Genomic DNA, 8,561 nt, shown 5'->3' on the forward strand with positions numbered 1-8,561 from the left:
GCTTCTTTTAGCAAATGAACTAAAAAAAAAATATAAAGTCACAATAGCTGGAGTCACTGAAACACACCTCCCTGGACATGGTGAAGAGGACATAGGTGAAGGATGCACATTGCTATGGTCTGGCGGTAGGCAAAGAAGAGGAGGCGTTGGCCTAGTACTGAACAGTGCTGCACGTAGGGCCCTCCTGTCATTCAAACCAGTATCGCCTAGACTCCTGACCGCAAGACTGGATGGGAGGCACGGCAAAATAACTGTCATTACGTGCTATGCCCCCACAAACGACGCTGATGAAGAAGACAAAGATGATTTCTATAACCTGCTTAGTTCTGAACTATCTTCTGGACCTCCCCATGACTACCTCCTCCTCCTAGGAGACTTGAATGCAAGTGTTTCAAACGAATCAGGCCTGTGGGATGTTGCTGTTGGACCTGTTACAGTGGATAGCCTAAACGATAATGGAGAGAGGCTGCTGAATTGTTGTCTGGCCCACAATCTAACAATTGCGAACACATGGTTCCAGAGACCAAATATAGCCAAGTACACCTGGTATAGCAATGATGGATCAACAAAGAAGATGCTCGACTACATCATCGTACGTCGACGATGGCTGTCGTCTGTTCAGAATTGCCGCACCTACCGTGGCGCCGAGCTCGGGAACACCGACCACCGGCTGGTAGCAGCCAAAATTAAGCTCCGCCTCAAAGCTATGAAGAACAGCCAGTCTTCTCGGAAATTGATGCCGGTCGCATCCAACAGGACCCCGCTTTGGCTGAGCGGTACCAAGTGGAGATATCCAACAGATTTGAGGTCCTTGGCCAATGCAATGATAGTGAAGTTGCATGGAAGTCCTTCAAAGAGAACACTCTTGCGGCAGCAACTGACGTTGTTAGAATGAGGCAACGGAAGAAAAAGGACTGGATCAGTAATCACTCCCTTGCCATCATAGAGCTCAGGCGAGAAGCACGTCTTGGCGGGGACATGGCTACATACAGACTGCTAAACAAAGAGCGCAATTCCATATTGCATAAAGACCGCAAGGCTTTTATTGACAGCAAGGCATCTGAACTGCAAGAGGCCGCCAAGAAAAAGGACAGTGGAGCCACCTACAAGATTCTTCGTGAGCTGTCAGGTCAGCATACTCAAACTACGCCATACCTTCGAAGCGCTAGTGGTGAGAATATCTACGACCAATCACAATGCCTCCGCCAGTGGGAGGACCACTATGAGAAACTGCTCAACTCAGATCCACAAGTCCAGATGGACCATGAGCTCGCAGCTGCTGCGGCTACTACCATACCTGCTCCTGATGGTTCTGAATTTACAGCGGAGAAGATAAAAGCTGCTACCCACAAGCTAAAGAATAACAAAGCGCCAGGAATATGTGGCCTAACATAGGAATTCCTTAAAAATGGGGGTCCAGCCATGATCATCTGGCTACAAATGATGTTTAACCTTGTGTGGCACTCTGAAAAAATCCCCTCAGACTGGAAGAAGGGCCAACTTGTGCCAATCTACAAGAGGAAGGGGAGCAAAGCAGAATTTATCAATTATCGTGGCATAACTTTACTCTCAGTTCCTGGAAAGCTCTTCGCTATGCTGCTTCTCAAACGGGCAACAAGATACCTCCATGCCCTGCGTCACCCCCAGAAAGCTGGCTTCATGCCAGGCAGGTCCACCACCGAGCAAATCCATACGATTAGACAGCTAGTAGAGAAAACTCTTGAATATAAGAGGAAGGCGTACATTGCCTTTGCCGATTTTCGATCTGCCTTTGACACTGTCGATAGGCAGTCACTATGGCTAATCCTCCAGTCTGCTGGCGTACCCATGAAAATCGTCCGTCTCCTCAAAGAGCTGTATAATAACACTGAAAGTGCGGTGATCGTAAATGGACGGCCTTCTGGATATTTCAAAATTAAAAATGGTGTCCGGCAAGGATGTGCTGCTGCACCTGAGCTCTTTAACTGTGTAATAGACCACGTCTTGAATAAAACACAGCAGGTGCAGTCGTTTGGCATAGGCTTTGCTGGAAGAGTTCTTTCAGACGTCGACTTTGCCGACGACGTGGCGCTAATATGCGAAAATATTGGTAACCTCAAAACTACACTGGAAACACTGGCCTCTGCCGCTGAGAAACTCGGTATGAAAATAAATTGGTCGAAGACCAAGATAATGCCCGTTGAGAAAACGCCGTCCAACCCCCTGTCATCTGTGGAAATTTGTGGCCAGACTGTAGAGGTAGTCAGTTTACCTACCTTGGTTCAATTGTCTGCTCAAACGGAAGGCTAGATGCCAAAATATCAGCAAGAGTGGCAAAAGCAAACTCTGTCTTCGGTCGCCTTCTAAAAACAGTCTTCCATAAATCCCAGATCATCCGTCTCACCAAAGCTCGAATATATTCTGCTTTGGTTGCCACCATTATGCTCTATTCTGCCGAGACTTGGTCGCTGACTCAGTCACAGACGCTAAAGGTAGATGCCATCCAGACGAAACACCTCCGAAAAATCGAACGTTTCCGATGGTCCGACAGGGTACGAAATTCGGAAATCCTCAGCTCCTTCAAACTCCCACCCCTGTCCGAGCAGCTTGAGTCTCGCTCGCTGCGTTGGTATGGTCATCTGCTCCGTCTGCCTGCCCAAACACCCGCCCGGCTCATCTTCGATTTCGACCCAGCTGCAAACGGCTGGAGGCGTCCTAGGGGAAGTCCACGCACCAGATGGGCGGACGTCATCCGTGATCGGCTCGCCTCCAGAAATATCTATCCGGCTGAAGTGACAACCCTCGCCCTGAACCGACCACTCTGGAGAAGACTGACGGCGCTGACGACTGGTTCCCTCTACGCTGGCGACGCTGCCGAGCAAGAGCTTTAAGTAAGTAAGTAAAGTAAGAATGGGTAGTAGGGAGGGATGTTTATTAAAGTAAAGATGATATAGGCCTAGGATATAAAACCGCATACAATTCAATGGCATAGCAAGTGCATGAAACACATTGCTGAGAATGTATTGCTAAGAACATAATATCATAGACTTGTTGTTTCAGATGGCTAACGCACCGTTTTTTTACATTAGGAAATCTCAGGTCTCACGTTCGATTCCTGCACCAGATAAATAGTTTTATAAATTCAATGGGCATGGTCGGACGTTTTTATTGGATTAGTTAAAAAAAACTTTTTCAACAAAATAAGTTTTTTAACAAAATAAGTTTTTTTTAAAGTAAAGAACTTTATTAAACCAAAAATGAACTAAATAAAATCAATTAATCTACCAAGAATACAACTACCACAAATCAGTATCAATAAGAAAATGAAACCCAAAACAAACAGAAATGCCAAAACAAGCAGAGATTAATATGTGTAGGGCTCTAAACCCTAAGTTTTCTAAAAGCCAGAAAATAGTTTGTACTTTACTGTAAAATAATTCAAATGAATTTACTGGAAAAATCTGCATTGTCTGTTTAATGTATATATGCTGATATTTATTCCTTAAAATCTTAATTGATTTTTGATTTCTTAATTTAGAAAAGTGAAAAAAATTTAGGAAAATTTGTGTCAGTAAAGTACAAATTATATTCTGCCTTTTAGAAAACTTGGAGTTTAGAACCCTACTCATATTAATTTCTGCTCGTTTTGAGTTTATCTCTTATTTATTTTAATTTCTGTTTGTTGGTCATGGGCGCCCATAAGGGGGGACAAGGGGGGCACCATCCCCTCCTGGTTGAATGACGGTGTCATATATTTGTATTAATTAAAAAAAACTTTTTCCACAGAATAAGTTTTCAAAGAAAAGTAGAGCTCTATTAAGTCAAAAATGTGCAGAAACAAAGTCAAATAATCAAACTATAAGTTCAAATAATAACTTTCAATTACGTTAAACAACATGGCTATCTCAAAGTTTTGATTGGATGTGTTTGGGGAAATGGTGGGCGTGAGAGGGGTGTATATAGATAGCCATGTTGTTTAACGTAGTTGAAAGTTCTGGAAATTTGGTCTTAGAGGATGACAACCACCCTAACAGACCTTAGGGTAGGGTTGTAATTTATGCCCTGGGGGCATATAAGGTGTTTATAAAAAGAGTTGTCGCTTCCAAAAGGGCTTATTCGATTGGAAATCGAAAGGCCTTGTGCCTTTTTTAATAGTCGAAAGTGATTGGAAGGCTTGACATTTTTATAGTAAAGATCGATGTTAATATAACGTATTATTTTTTTGTTATTGTTGTATATACCAGGGCACTTCGTACAGAAGGAGGTGTGGTGGGAACTTTGAAAAGGGCGCCTTTGATTGAAAATAGAAAGGGCTGATACCACTTATAATAGTCAAAAGAGATTGGAGGGCAACTATTCCCCCTTCCACTACCCCCCTCCCACGCCAACCCTCCCATTTCTGCTCTTAAAATTTAACCAAATCAAAATAGCGTAAGTGTATCCAAGCTATTAAAGAACGTAAACAAATTTTTTTTGCGAATTTTATCAAGTTTTCCATTTCAGGTCAACTAGAGGAGGTACTAAACTAAATTAAACAGTACTATTTGTGTCTAGATTTTTAAAAGGGTGTATGTTGTTAAAAATTGCTGAAAGTTTTTGTCCAGCATACAAATAGCAGGCCAAACTATGAAGTCTAAAAAAACGAAAATATTTAAAGTATTATTTTCTTTCTCCCTGAAAAGCTTTGTCAATATAAAACGAACAGAAATTAATTTAAAAAACTTTCCATAAAATAAGTTTTTCAACGCAAAGTAAAGAACTCCATTAATCCAAAAATTAGCAAACATAAAATCAAATAATCTACCAAGCGTGAAACTACCACAAATCAGCATCGATGAATAAATGAAACCCAAAACCAACAGAAATTACAATAATTAACCGAGTCAAACTCAAAACGAACATAAATTAACATAAGTTGGGCGCAAAACCCTATACATTCCCAAGGCCAGAACAAAATTTGCACTTTACTGAAAAAAATATAAATGTTTTTACTTTTATAACTTTTATAAATCAAATAATTTAAACATTTTGATTACTAAATATCAGTTTATGTATATTAAACTGACAATGCACATTCATTCGTATTTTTTCAGTAAAGTGCAAATTTTGTCCTGGTCTTGGGAAGGCATAGGGGTTTTGCGCCCAACTTATGTTAATTTCTGCTCGTTTTGAGTTTGACTCGGTTACTTATTGTAATTTCTGTTCGTTTTGGGTTTCATTTATTTATCGATGCTGATTTGTGGTAGTTTCACGCTTGGTAGATTATTGGATTTATTTTTGGTAATTTTTTGTTTAATGGAGTTCTTTAATTTTCTTTGAAAAACTTATTTTGTGGAAAAAGTTTTTTTAATTAATCTCTTTAAAGATCAAAGCTCCTCTTCAAAAGCCAAGTAGTTTTTTAAACATTCTGGTATATTTAACGGTCTAGCGGTGATACTTAGCTTACCCTGGCAATCATATTCCATGATCAAATACTGACACGTTGATTTCGGTGTATTAGACTGTTTGAAAGCATGGTTGCATAGTAAAGAAAACAACTTCATGGTTGCTGCTTTCGTTGCAAAGCACAGTTTTGCAACGACATTTTGATTTCGCTGCAAAACACAGTGAAAAGTCATATTAGGCACTACTTTATGAGCTAAATGAGGGAGAAGACTCATTTCTTGGAGTCAATACTAAGTATACCTGATTGATAGACATATATCATGAACCTTGTTTTTCTTCTTATATTATGTAATGCTGATGCAAAACACAGTGAAAAGTTATATTAACTACTACTGTACAAGCTATATTTATAGAAGTCCCATTTCTTTGAGGCAAGACAAACACAAAATATTTACTACAAATCCAAATGTTACTATAAAATGTAAACTTCTTTGAAAATCGAAACTAGTTCTTTACAAAACAGAATAATTCTTACCAAACAAAAATAATTATTACAATATACAAAATAGTTTTGTATGTAATAAATATAAGATAATTTCGTATAAGATATAAAATGATTCTTTTAAAATGTGATATAGTTCTTATATACAGCAATAATTCTTGCAAAATTCTATATAGTTCTTACAAAACAAAAATGATTCTTAAAAATACAAATAGATCTTACAAAATTCAATAAGAAAAACCAAACTAATCCTTACAAAATACAAAATAGTTCTTACAAAGTTCAATAAAATTCTTACAAAAAACGTAATAGCTCTTACAAAATTAAAAACATTTCCAACAAATGCAAAATAATTCTTGTTAATACAAAACAGGATAGTTTTTATAAAATAAAAAATTATACTTACAAAATTCAATATAGTTCTTACAAACTACAACTCTTGTTCATTCTTTCCTTCTTCACTTCTAATGGGGTAATGGGTTATCATAAAGTGTTTTTAACGGACAATTTGAAAGAAAATTGCTGGATCCACGCGCTTTTGTAATAAACACAACACCATGTTTCAAATATTTTTTTTTTTTTTTCAGAAAACTGCATCTTCGTATCAAGCATCTTGAAGCAAACATGTTAGGAAATGCGAAACCTGTAAGCTGTCAAGTGATAAAGTCAATGTCTGGAGGCCAGGTTTTTAAGGGCATAAAGCTCGGATACATGGAAGGAGACATTGAGCTTGAAAACGCACAGGCCGCTCTTTTTGAATGTGATGCCTCAATCATCATACGACCTCCTGTAAAGCTTAGCTTTGTGCATACAATAAAATTGGAAAATAGGCATCAATTTACAAATATGGTCACAGAATTTTTGACGGACAAGCTGGGCTTTTCCATGAAAATGGATATCCTAGATTTAGGATTCGAAAAAGTCTTAGCTCACGAACAAAGTCTTTCTACCAATTCAAAAAATATGAAAATGCCATATATGAATGTGACACGATATCGCATTTTGAAGCAGAATTCATCTCCACAAACTAGTACTGATTACTGAGGAGTTTCTTACGCAATCCCATACAGTTTGCATATTTCGAACAGTTGGCTATCTTCAACTGTGTCAAAGATTTCATTGAATTTGTAAACACAGCATTAATTCTTAAAGCCATTAGTTTTCAAACCGCTCAGAACAAAAGTTTGAAAAAAAAATAATCGAACCCTGAAAAAAAAAACATTTAACTGTAAACCATTTAGACTTTTAAGCACATATTTTGCATGTTAAAATACTATAAAACGTAATAACGTACATCAGCGGCAAATCGACTATTCTATTGTAGCGGTCAGTAATCCTAGATGATCTGGTTTAGATAATCATTTAAGGTTGGCATTCTTCATCCTTTCCTCTAATTTTTTTGTGAGTCTGCGACGATTTTCTTGAAAGTCATCTCTAATTTGTTGCTTCAATTTTAAGATTTGTGGTAATTTAGAGCGAGCATTCCTTAGCCATTCCATCTTCAGAAATTTTGCTGCATCAGGAAACTTCCTGAACAATCTCCCAGACTGGCTCTAATTCTTCATTTGGAGATCCGCGGCAAATAATTTTGCCATGTCCAGGGAAACTTTCAACTTGGTTTATGAAGCTTTCTTTAGTCATGTTATTCCAATCAGAAAACAATTGTCTTTCTGAAATCAATGGGTCTGGTTTTCCTTTTATTCTTGATTTTGTTTTGGCATATTCTGAACTTTTTTTTCCTGTTTGAACTCTTCATGCACTTCTATCTTGTGTATAAGTTGGAGTCCTCCAAAATGGTAGACGGCTCTTCGAGGAACAAAATGAGAGCCATAGGAAACTAGAAAATTCCACGCATCATCAGGTGAATCAATACTTTTTAAATCTTCTTTTGCTTGAGCAGTAAATGCCCATTGATTGCGAGGAATATCGAATGAGCCCAAGGAGAGCACCTCAACGTCAATGCTGTGCATTTTCATATTTTTTGAATTGGTAGAAATCTAGGATATCCATTTTCATGGAAAAGCCCAGCTTGTCCGTCAAAAATTCTGTGACCATATTTGTAAATTGATGCCTATTTTCCAATTTTATTGTATGCACAAAGCTAAGCTTTACAGGAGGTCGTATGATGATTGAGGCATCACATTCAAAAAGAGCGGCCTGTGCGTTTTCAAGCTCAATGTCTCCTTCCATGTATCCGAGCTTTATGCCCTTAAAAACCTGGCCTCCAGACATTGACTTAATCACTTGACAGCTTACAGGTTTACAGCATTGACGTTGAGGTGCTCTCCTTGGGCTCATTCGATAATCCTCGCAATCAATGGGCATTTACTGCCCAAGCAAAAGAAGATTTAAAAAGTATTGATTCACCTGATGATGCGTGGAATTTTCTAGTTTCCTATGGCTCTCATTTTGTTCCTCGAAGAGCCGTCTACCATTTTGGAGGACTCCAACTTATACACAAGATAGAAGTGCATGAAGAGTTCAAACAGGAAAAAAAAGTTCAGAATATGCCAAAACAAAATCAAGAATAAAAGGAAAACCAGACCCATTGATTTCAGAAAGACAATTGTTTTCTGATTGGAATAACATGACTAAAGAAAGCTTCATAAACCAAGTTGAAAGTTTCCCTGGAAATGGCAAAATTATTTCCCGTGGATCTCCAGATGAAGAATTAGAGCCAGTCTGGGAGATTGTT

General features: G+C 38.3%; 1 long non-coding RNA gene across 1 annotated transcript in view; it reads left to right on the forward strand.

Annotated features, from left to right (window-relative positions):
* The window catches only part of LOC148950115 (uncharacterized), a 10,346-nt gene extending 3,674 nt beyond the window's left edge, over positions 1-6,672 (forward strand). The window contains exon 3 of the long non-coding RNA XR_016141954.1: positions 6,454-6,672. This is a non-coding gene — a long non-coding RNA (uncharacterized LOC148950115). The remainder of the gene's footprint in view (positions 1-6,453) is intronic.
* The last annotated feature ends 1,889 nt before the right edge of the window (positions 6,673-8,561 follow it).

The sequence above is a fragment of the Artemia sp. Qi Xiang Cuo genome, chromosome 7, assembly GCF_049724085.1.
Source record: "Artemia sp. Qi Xiang Cuo chromosome 7, ASM4972408v1, whole genome shotgun sequence".
Taxonomy (NCBI): domain Eukaryota; kingdom Metazoa; phylum Arthropoda; class Branchiopoda; order Anostraca; family Artemiidae; genus Artemia; species Artemia sp. Qi Xiang Cuo.